Here is a 16,623-nt window from a genome sequence, read left to right on the forward strand (position 1 = left end):
ACTGGGAATCCTCAGGACCCTTTGCTGGAGACCAGCTCCGTGCTCTGGCCACCAGGGCCCCGGGAGAAGGGGACGTACTACAGAGTCGGTCCTGAAACCGTGCCTGATCCTAGAGGCTGGGTTTCTTCAAGGCTACCCTACGCAGCCCTGCAGGCCGAGTTCAGGCTCTCTGGCTTCGAGACCCTGGCATCCAATCCCCTTTGGCAATTCCGGGGGCCTGCCCTTCTAGACAGAGCCTCAAGCCCTAAAACTGCCCTTCCCTCAGCCGGCCTCAAGGCTTGGGCCTCAGCAATCTGAAGACGAGGACCATTGAGGCCTCATCAACTAATTAACTGAATATAATATTCACTGGAGGGAGGGAGGCTTAGCATTAAGTGGGTGCTCTGGCCAAGGCAGGGTCTGCTGAAAAAACAAAGTAAACTGACACTGAGGTCAGGGCAGGGCCAGACAAGAGACAACTGTGACCTAAAACAGTGTCAGGAACGTCACAAAAGGACAACAGTGCGGAGAAACCTAGAAGGATGGCCGCTTGACAATTCACAAAACAGAACTGAGACGTGGGGGTCAGGCCAAAGTTGCGGGCACATCTTTCTTTGCAGGAAGCCAAAGCTCCCTACATAGGCCTGTCGGTTCTAGAACGCCTCAGGAAGGCAGGCAATGGCTCAGAGGCAGGACCACGACCATCTACGATGTGAGATCTCTGGGCTCTGGGTCTCCTGACTGCTAGGTCAGCACTCCAGCAGGCTCCTTGGGTGGGCCAGACCCCCATCGACCATGCTACGGGACCGGTTTCACTTTCTGTCCTCAGAACTGTCTTCACTGACACCAAGAAGCAAACGAAAGAGGGGAGGGTCTTCAGGAGACCCAGAATAAAGAGAGCAAGTAGAGAGTTCAAACATCCCTGATACAGTTGAGCAGACAAGGTGAGTGCCGTGTGCCTTTAGGAAACTCCTAAGCCACCTTCGTCTACCTCTGCCCCTCTGCATCGGTTCACTCTGGCACAGGATCTCGTTCTCTATCCTCATTGAATTCTTAAAACAATCCTGTGAGAGAAGGATGATTATCCCTCATTCACAGAAGAGAAAACTGAGGCTCAGTAGAAACACGCCTCAGGTGAGGGACAGAATTTTCTCATTCCAAGCTCTGTGCCTCTCGCCAGTTCCTACTGTCCCAGGTCCTCGGTTCAAAGAGTTTCAGGCAAACTTATTATTCACAGACTCTTCAGAAGCTCCACCTTATCCAAGAAGGCCTAACACTGACAAGAAGCGATCTTGCCCATCAGATCTGTGGCCCCAACTAGCTGACCACAGGTCCTTTCCACGGCAGCCAGGTTTCCGAGCTGTCCCTCCTCAAACGTTCCAACACACAGGAAGGAATCGTTGCGGCTGATTCTCTTGGTGATACTGCCTGGCCTTCTATAAACATCCAATTTCACTTCCTCCAGAGACTAAGGAAGAACGAAAAGAGGAGAAGGACTCAGATGAGACTTACATTAAAAGAAGAAATGGACAACCTGGCTTCACCACTTTCGAAACACTCCGTTCATCAGTAAACGGCAACCTCTTCTTCTGAGAGACTTCCCCGCCATCCGCGACAGCCTCGTCTCTACGGCCTGACTCCGATCCTGCGCCTGGCTATGCACGACAACAGGCCGGTGTTTAAGCCCTCCAGCTGCTGTACCAGGTGATGAGTCAGGGTTTTCAGTTGGAAACAAATGACAAAGTTATCTTCTGATTCAGAAAGACAGCTGATACTTCAGACATGTGAGTGCTGAGTAAACAGCACCTCCTTCTACCTGAAGAAAGTTGGATTTCTAGACAAGAGCCTTGTGGGGGGGTGGGATGGGTGTGTGGGGGGGGGGGGTAGGGCAACAAAGCAACTGAATATCAGCTGGAGGGCAAGCAACTTCTAGCTCGTGATTCCCAGTCCAAAGGCTAGTGGTGAGGCCAGAAATGTGAAGTCTAGGAACACTGGCTATCTTTCTTTCCTCCCTCCCTCCTTCCATCCAACAACACCCATCTCTCCCATATTCTTGTCCCAGATCCCTTAAGATTCTGGCAAGGACCAAACTCCGAGTGAATGAAAGCAGGACCTTTGCCTGACTCATTCACCATTGTATTTCTAATGCTTCAAACAGTGCACGGCACACAGTGGTGCTCAAAAAATACTTGCTGAATGAACAGATGAGTAAAATAAAAAGGCTCAGACCGTCGCAGACTGTAAGAGGTTGAAGTATACAACTTTTCAGTGGTGGGGTCACTGTGGAACTCCTTCCATTACACCAAGCTGCCAACAGGCTGAAACCCTTCAGAGATCACACCTTAACGGAAGGGGATATTGAAGCTCAAAGGACATCCAATTCTCAAAGGCGTGAGACTATAAATGCAAGCAAAGACAATGGGTCTTCTTTGGGGTCCTTTACAACGGCTGTCAAATGGCCAATCCTTCGGAGTCTGGTCACCAGAACTTAGAGGGGAGGTGCACCCCCAAATCCCAGGAGATTATAAATGTTAACAGTGGAGCCTGGGTGCCTCAAGAATGTCTAGCTACTCTGAGATAACTTGACTCTCTGTGTTCATGGGTAATCAAAATGGTCAAAACTCAATGATCCAGCACCTGCAAAAAGAGGAAGCAGTTCAACAGCCTCCACGGAGGCCTCGGCGTCCCCAGGATCCACTCATCTCTACTCTTCACAACATGTAACGTCACCTCTGGCACATTCGGTAGCGGGACTAATCTACAACCAGTTCTGGCCAGGAGGAGCACTGGGGGAGGGTCCTTTCTAAGCGGCCGGGCAATACACACGGACATGATTCTGTGACCACAGCCAACCCCACACAGTGGAACCCCTTGAGTTTCTCCAGATCATCACCCAAAAGGAAGTGATAAGCTCCCACTGCCCCAGCTGAATGAGTAGCTATCCCTCACCTTCCAGGGATTTGGATGATACCTACCATTCCAGCAGCCAACGCGAGTAATGTAATATGGATGCCAGGAACACAATCCTTAAGGACAGCTACAGGGGACCTGACATCCAGGAAAAGCACTTGACCCACGGGAGAAGGATCTCTACTCCTCCACACTTACTTACCATCTGAGGCCCCGCATCAATTGAGGTGTTCGGCAAGTGCCTGGCTCTGAGAAAGCAGGTGGGGTTGGCAGGGGACTGCACTAGGTTCTCAGATCAAATGGGGACCACATCAAGGGAAGAACGGGCACACAGTTGGGATGAAGAGTTGAAATGGGGATAGGAAGACGTCAGTCTAACAAGATTGGGTAGGGGTGGTGGGAACTAGGGCAGCAAGAGTTGGGGGGTGGTTTAGCAAAGACTCAGGAATGAAGGGTCCTCAGGCTGAAAGTACGTGGTGGGCTTGGAAGTTAGGGGTTGAGTGGGTGAGGACAAGAAGATACATACAAGACTTGAGACGGGGCTGAGATCAGAGTTATCAAGAAGGGGGGGGGGGTAAGCGCAATAGGGCATCTACTGTGGTGGTAGGTATTAAATGAGTGGGGGGAGGTGGGTGTTTTGGCTGAGCAGACCTTGGGGGGCTGAGCAGGGGGGCTGGGATAAGAAAGCTGAGCCTGAAAAGGGGTAAGCCAGAAAGACGGGGAGGGGGGAGGGGGGGTTCGAGGAGGTTTGCGTGGAGCCCTGGGATCGCCAAAGGGGTTGAGGGGTGAGAATGAGATGCGGTAGAGGGAGGCGGAGGGAAGTGGCTGTCCTAGGGGTTGGAAGTGGGCTACCGTGGGGTCGAGCGTGGCTGCACTTACGCAAGACCAGTGGTGAAGGGGTGAGGGTAAGGGCTGGGCTCGGGTCACGGCTGAAGAAGAGGAAGGGGACGGGTCAGCACTGGCTGTTTGGGCTGAAGGCTCGGGTCCGAGTGGGGTAGGGTGCGGGGCTCAGGCGGGGAAGGGAAAAGGCTCTGAAGCAGGACAGTTTCAAAGCAACCAAGGGTTTGCGATCACGGACATCGCCCGTTCTCGTCTCGGCCCCGCCGTCCCTTCTCACCCTCCTCGCCCTCTGACCCCGAACTCACCAGAGGGAGCGGGGAGGGGGCGCGGGGCACTCCTGGCCACGGCAGCCCCTAAGCCTCCGACCAGGCGCTGCGGCCTCCCGGCCAGCGACAACAGGAAACGGCGCTCGCGGCGCCTGACGCCATCACGTTGGTTCGGCGTCCGGCCCCGCCCCCGGACCGCAGAGCCAATCGCAGGGCCGGCGGAGCCTCGGGGCGGGGCCAGCGCTCGGGAAAGCCCAAGTTACCAGCCCCAGAGCAGGTGAGTGATCTGGGAGGCTGGGGACTCTGCGACCCGAGATGCGAGAGGCTCACGAAGAGGGGAGGCCACCAGGCTAGCCCACCAGTGTCGGGCGGAACGTGTCCTACTGCCCGCCCCCAGCAGTGTGTGCGTCTCACTAGATCCCGGCCTCCTTCTGGGTTCATGACCTTGCCTGGGCACAGCACTATCTACCATTGAGGCTGTCTGTTGGCCTCCTGCCCGGAAGGTTCCCACTTGTAAAATCGGACCAATAACGTCTACCCTAGTTTTGCCTCCCTGAGGGCATCAGTGCAGTAGGTGCTTCCCGCCTGGTGGTTCTCAGGAAAAGCATACAGGTTTTGATCACCACTGTCAGCAAGGGAGAACCTTTAGGTACCCGTCAGCCCCCAGGCATGAAGCTTAAGGTTCTGGTTATTCTCATCTAGCCAGGAAGTTGTTTGTTTCCTTTACTTGGTAGAGTTGATATTTCTCTTTCACATGGACTCAGAACAAAAGGTCAAGAGTGTGTGTTGGTGGGGGTGGGGAGAGATGTCTTGTGCTTTGGACGCTTCATACCTGCAGGCTTAGGTCAAATGGGATCTCAGGGCCTGAGTGTGGCGTGAGTACTGGGGTGGAGAGGTACTGCTACCTGCAGGTCCAGGGGGACTTTGGGGGTGTCTACAGGGCTGGTCTGGGAAGGGGACAGTTCTTGGAAGAAAGCTCCACTGATCTGGGCCAGGCTGTCCATCAGCCTTTCTGGGAAGGGGAGAAGAAGGGGTCCCAGTGCCTGTTTCCATTTATAAAACCAGCTGTTGGAGATGTGGCACCTGAGTGTGTGCCGGCTGCCTCTTCAATAATTCTCTCTCTAGGAGCGAGAACCACCTCTCCTCGATTTTAGACTAGATGAATCTGAGTACATTTAGTATGGTTAACAGTTGAACAGAAAGTTAGAAATAAGGACACGGAGGGATGCCTGGGTGGCGCGGTCGGTTAAGTGTCTGACTTCGGCTCGGGTCACAATCTCACAGTTGTGAGTTCCAGCCCTGCATTGGGCTCTGCGCTGACCGTGCAGAGCCTGCTTGGGATTCTCTCTCTCTCTCTCTCTCTCTGTCTCTCTGTCTCTCTGCCCCCCCTCGCTTGTGCTCTCCCTCTCAAAAGTAAATAAACATTAAAAATAAATAAATAAGGACACAGAAGCAAAGCATTATCTTAGCATTAAACAACTTGGAAAGTAAGGAATTTACTAGGAAATCCAGCTTCCTGGGCAAAAGGATAGTGTTTCTGGTTATAATTATAGCACATCAAGAGCATCAGTGTCTTGATACAAGCATGCCCTCCCCCAGATGGAGCCAGCAACATTCCTCAGTTCTTCCAATGAATTTTTGCGCAGCCGCTGTCCGCAAAAGCTGTGGGAACCCCGCATGGTAATCTCTTGTCGATCTTTTCAGGAGCCCCTGTCTCCTGGTCTTCTCTTACTTCTTAGGCCTCTCGGCCGCTCTGCAAAGTCTACGGGCTTGTCTTCCTCCCTCCATCTTACTCTGGCGCACGTTTCCACCATTCATGGGCCACGAGTCCACCAGGTAGTCTGAGGCCGGAAAAAAAAAAATCTCCCATTACCCTGTATTTGAGCAATAATAAAGGTACACGCAAAGTGCCATGGTGCCAGAGAAGAGGCCTGGAAGGTTATCCTGGCGGAAGCACCTTTGATCTGAGCCTTCCGGGTGGACACAGGAAAGGGCGATGCTGGCCAAGAGACTGGTAGAGAAAAGGCTGGTGGGTAGGAATGCAGACTGAGCTCAGGGGAGGGTGCACGGAGAGGTGGAGAGGAAGCTAGGAAGTAAGGCCAGAGTAAGGGGAGGGGGATTAGAATGGAAGGGGGAGATAAAGACAGATTGGGCAATGGGGAAAGGGAGGAGGCACAGACACAGCTGGAGGCCAGTGCAGGAAGGGCTCAGAGGCTCACAAAGGCACTGGTCTGTCAGATGTCAAGCACTATGCGTAGTCATTCAAAGCCAGGCAGGAGAACTGCAGGCATCTGAATTTCTCGGGGGTCTAAGGTGTAGATTCCTGAACCCCGCCCCTGCCCTGGAGAGTCACTCTGGGATGAGGTCCAGGAATTTAGCCTTGACCCAAACCTTTTCTGTCTCTTGCCCTACCACCCGTGGATCTGAAGGGTGAGAAAATGTGAGAATCTCTCTGTAACCTAGGAGCTGAAGGGCAAGGGATTTAACAGGTGTGGAAAATAGAGGCTCCTATTTGCCAGATAGGAATTTTGATTTATCCTTAGCGACCACCCTGAAGGTAGGCACCATTGTTATCCCCATGGCATAGATGATAAAACAGGCTTAAGAGAGGTTAAGGAACTTGGGGGCCCAAGGCCAAACAACTCATAATTACCACAGGTGGGATCCTCACCCAGCTCTGATTCTAGCTGGAGAACTAGCATAATTCAGTGGCCGAGCAAGTGGGCTTTGGAGCCAGGAATGCTTAGGTTTGAATACCGGCTCTACCCCATACCGTTTTCTAGGCCTTCCCTAAGACAGCGCGGGCCCAGCACAACCCAGCAAGTGTGGGCCTGAGACCACTGCCACAGTCAGTGGTTTTCATAGGCCCCTCGAGATGGCACCAGAGATAGAAACTTCTAAGTTTGATTGGTGGTTAGAAAAGAGAAGTAAATCACAACACTCTGAGGCCCCTTCGCCTCAGGCAGAGGGGCCAGAGTGTGTGACTTCCGGGAAGTTCCCCAAACTATCTGAGCCTCAGTTCCTCATCTGTAAATTGGGGAAAATATCAGTTGCCATGAGGATTAAAAAAGATAATATCCTCAGGATGGTTTCTGGTCTGAAGTAAGCACTTGAGGATAACTAGCTATATTATTATTATTATTACTATTATTATTACAGTTTTGGCTAATTTGTACCTACCCAGTCCAGTCAGATCTCCGTTTTCTAACTGGTCTTTGAGCACTGGAGTGAGAGCCTCTCTTGTTTGAACCCCAGATGTATCCTTACTTGGTCTCTGACCGAAATCATCTAAGTAGGACTAATGCCACCATTTCTTTTGAAATCGGAATAGGTAATGTTCTCATGGCTTCTGTTGCAGGAAGCTGGTGCTTCCCACTCTCTTTGAAAAAACGGATTTAAAGGGTTCGTAAAAATGATTTGTCAATTCTATCTCAGTAAAGTTGGACACCAATACAGCTTTGAGGTGCAGTTGACAAAAGAATGGACTCTTTAAGCCTCCCAGATGTTATCACACATAGTGTACAGTTCAAATAGTACGAAATGAAATGGTGAGGAAACAGAATGACCCGCAGCAGCCTCCTGCCCCGACCATCCCCACCCTCCTGGGCCAGCTCACCAGTCCTCGGTCCTCCTTACCTCTCGCTGGATCGTCGGGTGCTTATCTCCACCTATCTTGTGTTTCTAGCTCTTAATTCTTCCATTTAAAAGATTTTTTTTAATTTTTTTTTTTTTTGAAAGAGAGAGGAGGAGAGAGAGAATCCCAAGCAGGCTCTGCACTGTCAACACAAAGCCCGATGCGGGGCTCGAACCCACGAACCGTGCAATCGTGACCTGAGCTGACGTCAGACGCTCAACCGACTGAGCCACCCAGGTGCTCTGATTCCTCCATTTTAGACACTGTCTGTGGACTTCCTGGCAACACAGGCAAGGAGTTAGGTCTTTAACACCCCCCACCCATTCCATTCTTGGGGTTATTCTTGTCACTCTTGCCCCACGATTGATAGTGGTTGCAGAATTGTGACCAGGTAAGTATTGTTCACCGCAGAGCTTACTCATGCAGTCCGATGGCACTCGTTTCTGTCCCCTGACCCCCCGGGGTTTAATTTCTTCTCCTTCTCTTTCTGTGCTGCCCGCCACGATCACTCCTCCACTCCGCTCCAGTGCTCTGGCATGACAGTTAGTGCCATTTCCCTCGGCTACCTCCTTGACCTGTCATACGCTGCTGTCCTGGAACCTTCCTTCGCTGCTTCCTGGGCTGGGCTTTTCCTGGCTCCCTTCTCTTCTTGCTTTCTTTACTCTCTCTCTTAATCTGCAGTTAAGAATCCCTTTCTAATATTAAAAAATAAATGGTCTTTGGACCTGCTCGTGATCGTAGGTATCCTTTCGATATCTATTAGTTGGGACAAAAAATACAGAAAGACCAAAAGTTACCATGAGGGCACTCCTGCTCTTAAGTGAATTTGTGTTTTACTCACAATAGCATCTATGAACGTGTGAAAGCCTGTTCAAAGTTTAGGCTTAGGGTTAGTTCAGTCTAGCCTCAATGTCTGGTCTTCCATTTGTCACCTCACCCCCTCAACTTGCCGTGAGACAACCCCTCTCTTGACTTTCTATTCAGTTCCTGTGCCCTAGCAGAGACTGAAGTACCGGTTTAAGGCCCACCTTGCAGGTGCACGTGGCCATGGCTGGCCAATCAGGGTCTCCTCCTACCAGATACAGGGTCCAAGCAGACCAATCAGAGGCTTTTTGAAGACTGGCTTTCCTTTATGAGGCTTGCTCAACCTCAGTGGAGAGTTGGAGTTACTAACGACTATCTTTGCAGTCTTGGGGCATGCATCCTGAAGCCTGAAGCCATCATGGAGGAAAGCACAACTGAGGGACAGTTGGGGAGAGAATGACGTTTGAGCGCTAGGTGCGGCCAGCTTTAAGATCTTAGGCTTCCCGGTTATGTGAGCCGATACACTGTATGACATTTTTGGTTTAAGCATATTTTAGTTGGATTTCTTTCACTTGGAGCATAAAGAGCGGCGACTGATATATTGTCTTTGCGAACTTGGGCAGGTTATACAAGCGGTGTGTACAGACTTGGACCGTGACAACGCAGCTCCCACTAGGTCCCCTATGGCTGCCCTGTTATCAGCCTGAGCCTGAGACAGCTTGACATTGAATAGTCCGTTTTAGGGTCTGGAGGAAACGACTTACCAGGAGTCACTGCCCTAAAATATACTTTCTACCCACATGCCCGGTGCCTGGAATTCTGTGGTGATGGTGGCATTCCTTAGCGTCAACCATGGCTCTCTTCAAGCGGTTCTCCTTTGGAGTGTGAAGTCTGCGATATTTAACTTGTAGAAGTCCTTTCTTCTGGAGGTCCCTCTGGGAGGCAGTGGATCCAGGATGCGGTGTAGACAGACCTAGGTACACATCTCAGTTCCCAATGGCACGGTCCCTTTGCAGCTTTGGGGACAAACACATAGCACTGTGTGCTGACCTGTAGGAGGTCAGTCTGTATTACATAAGGAATCCTATGCAGAGAGTGAAGAAATGGTCTCAGAGTCACCCAGTAATATCCCTGAGTCAGCCCTGAGGGCAGGGTCTGGCACTAGGCGTTGGGAAGAGGAAGGAGATGTGATTCTTGTCTTGTCAGGGCTCCTGACCTAATAGAGACCTGCGGTTGAGTCTTCACATGGACGGACGCTATCTTTCACTCCGCGCCATTCGTAGGTGACGCCTAGAAGAGCAGGGCCACCGTGTCGTAGCCTCTAACCCAGGACTCTGTCACATTCTAGGAGAGAGAATTATGGGCCCTCCCCGCATCCCCGCTCCTGCTGTGTCTCCTCGTGGCCACAGTGTACTTTCCCATCCCCTGGCTTGGGGCTTGGGGCCGGTTCCGTGCTTAGGCTCGAAGAGGCTCGAAGAGGCTCCGTGCTTAGGCTCGAAGAGAGCGAGAGTGCTTGCTCTCTTACGCTTCTCTTGGGTAGCCGCTGCCTCTTCAGCCTGGGTCCCGGCAGCAACACAGGGAGACAAGACCAGCAGCGAGAAGCCGCGCCGATCCAGCCAGCAGGGCATTAGAGTACAGCGGTGACGGCCAACCTGTCAGAATCGGTTTCCCAGCCTCCTGAGTTTTGAGGATGGTTTATTAGCACTGTTGTGGCAAAAGAGAACCGATACATGGACTCCCTCCGTTATCAGGTTACGTACAGGTTCAGCTGCTGCAGTAGAGACCCGACACAACAGTGGGTTAAGTGAATATTTTTAATTCTTTTTTTTTAATCCTTTTTTTCGGGGAGGGGGGGGGAATGCAGGCGGGGGAGGGGCAGAGAGAGTGGGGCAGAGGATCCAAAGCGGGCTCTGCGCTGACAGGCTGACAGCACAGAACCCGACGTGGGACTCAAACTCACGAACCGCGAGATCATGACCTGAGCTGAAGTTGGATGCTTAACCGACTGAGCCACCCAGGCGCCCTTTAATTCTTTTTGGTTTTAAATGTTTATTTCTTTTTGAGACAGAGACAGAGATTGAGTGGGGGAAGGGCAGAGAGAGAGGGAGACACAGAGTCCGAAGCGGGCTCCAGGCTCTGAGCCGTCAGCACAGAGCCCGATGTGGGGCTTGAACCCACGAACGGTGAGATCCTGACCTGAGCTGAAGTCGGACCCCTAACCGACTGAGCCATCCAGGCGCCCCAACAGTGGGTTAAATTAAAAAACAGCTTCTCGGGGGCACCCGGGTGGCTCAGTCGGTCAGGTGTCTGACTTCGGCTCAGGTCATGATCTTGCCGTTCATGGGTTCGAGCCCTGTGTCGGGCTGTGTGCGGACGGCTCAGAGCCTGGAGCCTGCTTCACATTCTGTGTCTCCCTCTCTCTCTGCCCCTCCCCTGCTCATGCTCTGTCTCTGTCTCTCAAAAAAAAATAAGTCAACATTGAAAAGAAATATTTTTAAGAAGCAGCTTCTTGATCTCTCATATGATAATCCGGTTAAGTACTGGATCTGGGGCTGGTTCGGGGCTCTTATGTCAGGGAGCCAGGCTCCTTCTGTTTTCCTGCTCTACCACCCTGGGGTGTAGCCCTCGTCCAGATGAGGCCTTTGTACTGTTGAAATCTTCATTTCGTCCACAGTGTGGCGCCAGACCGCCCTCTGCCGCTGCCCTGGAACACATGCAGCCTAAGCACCATTCCTGCCTCTGCTTCGGGCCTCGGGACTTTTCTTCTTCTTGAATGAGTGTGCTCCCGCCCCCCAGCTGGTGCTCCACACCATCCCCCAGGTCTCAACAACATACCCCCACCAGGACCACAGGAGCCAGAGCTGGTCGTGCCTGGTGCTCCTCAGGACTGAGAGGCCCTGACCTCCGTGGGGGCAGGAGCCGGCCAGCATGACCAGTCGGGACTCCCAGGTTAAGAATCCAGTTGAGCCTCCTGGTCATCCTCAATCTGCTCTGCCTTCGTCTCCCGCCCGCAGATCCCTGCTGACCTCCAGCCCTGAAGAAGCCGGAGAACCTCTGCTTCCCCCACCTCCCCGTCCGCCTTGTCCTACTTCAGTAGTTTGGTGAGCATAAAAAGGCCTGTCAAAGTGGTCCCTCTGTTTGGGGGATGGGCTCAGGAGGGGTGGGCATGTGGGTTCGGAGGGTGACAGATTCTTTCTCCAAATGCTCGCCAGGCTCCTCCGAGCCCTCTTCTTGATTCAACCTTGCCTGGCCTGTGAAGACTTGAACACACACGGGCATGGTTGCTGGCAGCTCGTGGCCGCATCCCTAGTAGGACCCTAGCCTCCCTTAAAGTGCCTGCCTGCAAAACTCCCGGCTGTCTAAAGGATTGGCTGCTTAGTCCAGCCAACGCCTGAAGATCGGGCCCCTGTCTCCCAGCTTCTGTGAGAGGGCAGGAGCTTAACTTTGAGAAGTGTCAGCAAAGCCAGATGGGTCTCCTATGGGCCAGCGTCCCTTCCTGCTTTTTGTCATCTTTCACTTCTGATTATAGAGCCCCCACTCATTCCCTTCCCTAGTCCCTCATTCTCCCTGTGAAATCTCCCATCACCTCTGTAATAATCCCAGTTGGGTGCCTGCTCACGATGAACCCTTTCCCCTACGGCACTGCAATACTATGTTACTGACTGAACTCTGTCTGGATTACTTTAAGTAGTGTCTGCTTTTGTTTATTTTCATCGGGGGAGGTGTGCAGGGTCAGCCTTTTAATTTTTTTTTTTAATATTTATTTTTGAGAGAGAGGCAGGGTGCAAGCAGGGGGGTGGGGGAGGGGCAGAGAGCGAGGAAGACACAGACTCCAAAGCGGGCTCCAGGCTCCGAGCTGTCAGCACAGAGCCCGACGTGGGGCTCAAACCCAAGAACCGTGAGATCATGACCTGAGCCGACGTCGGTCGCTCAACTGACTGAACCAGCCAGGTGCCCCAACAGCCTTTGAAATTAAATTATTTTCAGGATCGGCTTTTTAAGTAAGCATCCCAGGGATGTTTGCGTATAGAGGTCCAAAGGCTAGATTTTGAGAAATCATGTTTCCCTGTGGAGATCTTTTCTCTGGCAGCCCTTTTGAATGGGGGCTATGTTTTCTCAGATACTGCATTGCCAATAGTCCACCCAGCTTTAATTCCAGTGAGAACGTTCCAGAGATGAAACGAAGAATCAACTCCAGGCGCTTCTCCAGTCACCTCTGGGGATGAGTGTATGTCGTCAGCATCCAGCGCCTCACCTGCTGGCCAGCTAGAATGACACCTTTCAGGGTTTCTGACTTAGAAACACGACCACCAGGTTACTCCATGTGGACACCACCCCCCTTTTACAAAGCCTTTGAACACCCACCCATCAGGAGGGGTTTGCTGGATAATGTTGGTCGGCTCTTGACACCCATTTCTAGCCCCTTCTTTGCAGGTCCTGGACACCCACGAACCATAGTTCACGGATTCCCTCGACAGCAGAATTCTGCCAATAAAGCGTACCTGTGTGAAATTTGGAAGGCGGGAAGGAGGCGGAAGCCATGCTTTTCTCCTCTGCAGCAGCAGACATGCAGGCTGAATGTTGGAGTCCATACTCCCCACCAGTCAGGCCTGGGGCCATGGGGCTGTAGTGACCCCAGCAGTGGCTTCCCGAAGTTTCCTGACTGAGTGGCAGCAGCAACTTTGAATCTATGGAAAGCAACTGTGGTAAAGTAACCTGAGAGCTAGTGGTGCGATTCCCCCCCGGCCCTGACCTTCACCACCGCGAGCCCCACCAGTGGTGAGCACCAATTGCTTGTATGACCTTTGCGTGTGTGTGTGTTTGAAATATCTAGAATGGTTTGTTTTCCTGGCTATGGTAGTTTTAAAATATATTCACAAAACTGAGGGTTGATGGGGGGTGGGAGGGAGGGGAGGGTGGGTGATGGGTATCGAGGAGGGCACCTTTTGGGATGAGCACTAGGTGTTGTATGGAAACCAATTTGACAAAAAATTTCATATATTGAAAAAAAATAAAGATCTACTGAATGAGTGCTGGAAAAAAATAAAAAATAAAATATGTTCACAAATTCTTTGACTCTTCTCTCTTTATTTTTTTTTTTTAACGTTTATTTATTTTTGAGACAGAGACAGAGCATGAATGGGGGAGGGGCAGAGAGAGAGGGAGACACAGAATCCCAAGCAGGCTCCAGGCTCTGAGCCATCAGCCCAGAGCCTGACGCAGGGCTCGAACTCATGGACCGCGAGATCGTGACCTGAGTTGAAGCCAGATGCTTAACCAACTGAGCCACCCAGGCACCCCGACTCTTCTCTCTTTAAAAGGTGGGGTCTTGGGGCGCCTGGGTGGCGCAGTTGGTTAAGCGGCCGACTTCAGCCAGGTCACGATCTCGCGGCCCGTGAGTTCGAGCCCCGCGTCAGGCTCTGGGCTGATGGCTCAGAGCCTGGAGCCTGTTTCCGATTCTGTGTCTCCCTCTCTCTCTGCCCCTCCCCCGTTCATGCTCTGTCTCTCTCTGTCCCAAAAATGAATAAACGTTGAAAAAAAAATAAATAAAAGGTGGGGTCTCAATTCCCACCCCTTGAATGTGAACTGGATTTAGTGACTAAGTCACTGCTAAATGCTGCTCTGTGCCGTCTGAGGTGAGGTCACAGGAAGGATACCTTCTGTCATTTCTGTCTCTCTTTCTCAGATCACTCACTCTGGAGGCACCCAGCCATCATGCTGTGAGGACATTCAGTCAAACAGCATGTGGGCAGGCTCATATGGCAAGGATCTGAGGCCTCCCTCCAACCCCCTTGACAGCCATGTTAAGTGAGTGAACCACCTTGGAAGTGGACCCTTCCGACTCAGTCAAGCCTTCAGATGACTGCAGCCCTGTGGTATCTTGAGAATCTCACCAAAGACCCAGGGGCAGAAGTGCCCAAGCTATTCCCGAAATTTTGACTCAAAACTTTTGAGGAATGGGGCACCTGGGTGGCTCAGTTGGTCGAGCGTCTGACTTTGGCTCAGGTCATGGTCTCACCATTCATGGCTTCGGGCCCCGCATTGGGCTCTGTGCTGACAGCTCAGAGCCTGGAGCCTGCTTCAGATCCTATGTCTCCCTCTCTGCCCCTCCCCTGCTTGTACTCTCTCTCTTGTTCTCTCTTCAAAATAAACATTAAAAAAGACGTTTTTTGAGGAATAAATGCTTATTATTGTTTTAAAAATTTTTTTTTAAATGTTTATTTTGGAGAGAGCAAGAGACAGAGACATAGAGTGCGAGTGGAGGAGTGGCAGAGAGGGTCACAATCTCGTGGTTCATGGGTTCGAGCCCCGCATCGGGCTCTGTGCTGACAGCTCAGAGCCTGGAGCCTGCTTCACATCTGTGTCTCCCTCTCTCTCTGCCCGCATGCTCTCTCTCTCTTTCTCTCAAAAATAAATATTAAAGAAATTAAAAGAAATATGGCAGGGTAGCATTTGAGACTGAAAAGTATTGTGCAAATTTGAGGTAGTGTTATAGAAACAACATTTTCTAAGCTTCACTTATGAACCACATTTGCGCTACTGGAAATATTCCAAAATAGGAGAATGGAGTTGCCTAGAATCCCGGCCCACACTTCGGGAAGCCCAACGATGCACAGATGGGTCTTCTTGGTTTCTCGTCAGCTCTGTCTCTGTGTCCACCTCTCTTATTCAAAAAGTCACCACCAGCCCCCGCTCCACCCAGCTCATTAAGGAGTTTGAGCTGGCATGAGGAGTTTCTGCCCTTGTGACCTAAGACGGACTACAGGGCCTGGTAGTGCGCCTGGCTCAAAGCAGGTGCTCAACAAACAGTAGCTGCCACCATCCTCATAGTTGTAATTATTGATTCTTTGATGGTAACCATGGCTTAGACGTCTCTGTACCCCTGCACCCTGCAGCAGGGCAGTATAACCGTCAGCAGGCTTTGGAGTTAACAGGCCTGGATTAAACTCCTACCTGGCAGTTTTGGATTTGCGGCTTTGGGCACCTGAACAGGTTACCTACATCCTTTAAGCCCTGTCCCCTTATCTGCCAGATGGGGATAATAAAGTATGTTTTCACGGACTGTTGGGCGAAATTAAGACTGCAACACGCCCAACCCAGGCCTTGACACCAAGTAGGCAAATAGTGACCTAGCTGCTGCTGCTGCTTCCCATTACTGTTACTCTCTAGTCTGGTGCTTTCAACACAGTTATTTGTTGGCTCACTGAAGTCACCACACAGAGACAGACACTTGGTGGCCATTCTCACTAAAACGCTGGGGGAACGGGAGCAGGCACCAGGAGAACAGGTGTCCTTGCCCAGCAGCAGCAAGCTAATAAAGCCCAAGAGGCACTGATGGGCCAATCACTCCGCTTGGAACCGTTCCTACCAACCCTGCCAAACTTGCTGGGCTGTGCCCCAGTCCTACTGTCCCCTCGGGGGACTCTGTTGGTGGCCAGCGGTTGGTGCCATATTCCATCACCTACCGCTAAGCCACCAGCATTTATTTGGGGGCATCTAAAGAGATTGTCAGGGGCGCCTGGGTGGCTCAGTCGGTTAAGCATCCGACTCTTGATTTCGGCTCAGGCTGTGATCTCACGGTCGTAAGATCGAGTCCCTCGCATCGGGTTCCACACTGAGCATGGAGCCCGCTTGGGGCTCTTTCTCTCCCTCTCTCTCTGCCCCTCCCCCCTTGCTCTCTTTCAAAATAAACAGACATTAAGAAAAGCGATTATCAAACCTTGTTCATTCAGGATTTCTTTGATTCACTACTGTATTTTGACTCTGACGTCCTTTTTCTAAAATCTGTCATTCATTTACTCAGAAAGTATAGATGACTTCATTATTTTTAACGTTTATCTATTTTTGAGAGACAGTGTGTGAGCTGGGGGGAGGGACAGAGAGAAAGGGAGACAGAGGATCTGAAGTGGGCTCTGTGCTGACAGCAGAGAGCCCAATGCAGGGCTCAAACTCCCACACCATGAGGTCATGACCTGAGCCAAAGTCGGATGCTCAACGGACAGAGCCACCCAGGCACCCCGACTCCTCCCAACATCCCAAATGTGACTGGTTAACGCCCTCCTCTGCAGAAGTGGAGGGATGTTTGCGTCTTCTGCACGTTGTGCTGCATTATCTCTTGGAATCGTGCAGCCCTGATCCGAGCTGGGTAGGAAAACAGTGGTAGGTGTGGTGCTGGGCTGAACTGGAGAG

At 51.7% G+C, this 16,623-nt stretch overlaps 2 protein-coding genes and 2 long non-coding RNA genes across 54 annotated transcripts in view; 1 reads left to right on the forward strand and 3 right to left on the reverse strand.

The window, feature by feature from the left end:
* Window positions 1-4,187, reverse strand: part of LOC123378959 (pleckstrin homology domain-containing family M member 1-like) — a 37,687-nt gene extending 33,500 nt beyond the window's left edge. For both annotated transcript variants that reach the window (XM_045044334.1, XM_045044335.1), the window contains exon 1: window positions 4,035-4,187. The gene's annotated coding sequence lies outside the window, so the exon portion shown is untranslated. The remainder of the gene's footprint in view (window positions 1-4,034) is intronic.
* LOC105260083 (RAD52 motif-containing protein 1-like) overlaps window positions 1-16,623 on the reverse strand; it is a 345,360-nt gene that overhangs the window by 169,502 nt on the left and 159,235 nt on the right. The window lies entirely within an intron of this gene.
* On the forward strand, window positions 4,170-14,511 carry LOC109497006. 2 transcript variants are annotated; one of them, XR_002738061.2, is made up of 4 exons: window positions 4,170-4,272; window positions 11,448-11,534; window positions 12,868-13,212; window positions 14,120-14,511. It is a non-coding gene; the product is annotated as an uncharacterized LOC109497006 (long non-coding RNA). The 2 variants fall into 2 exon arrangements; XR_002738064.2 differs by lacking the exons at window positions 4,170-4,272; window positions 14,120-14,511 and adding an exon at window positions 7,804-7,866 and having other exon boundaries at window positions 12,868-13,006.
* LOC111557772 lies at window positions 5,456-10,265 on the reverse strand. Its single transcript, XR_006589405.1, has 2 exons — window positions 7,632-10,265; window positions 5,456-5,836 (listed from the first exon to the last, which is right to left on the reverse strand). It is a non-coding gene; the product is annotated as an uncharacterized LOC111557772 (long non-coding RNA).

The sequence above is a fragment of the Felis catus genome, chromosome E1 (assembly GCF_018350175.1).
Source record: "Felis catus isolate Fca126 chromosome E1, F.catus_Fca126_mat1.0, whole genome shotgun sequence".
NCBI classification, from domain to species: domain Eukaryota; kingdom Metazoa; phylum Chordata; class Mammalia; order Carnivora; family Felidae; genus Felis; species Felis catus.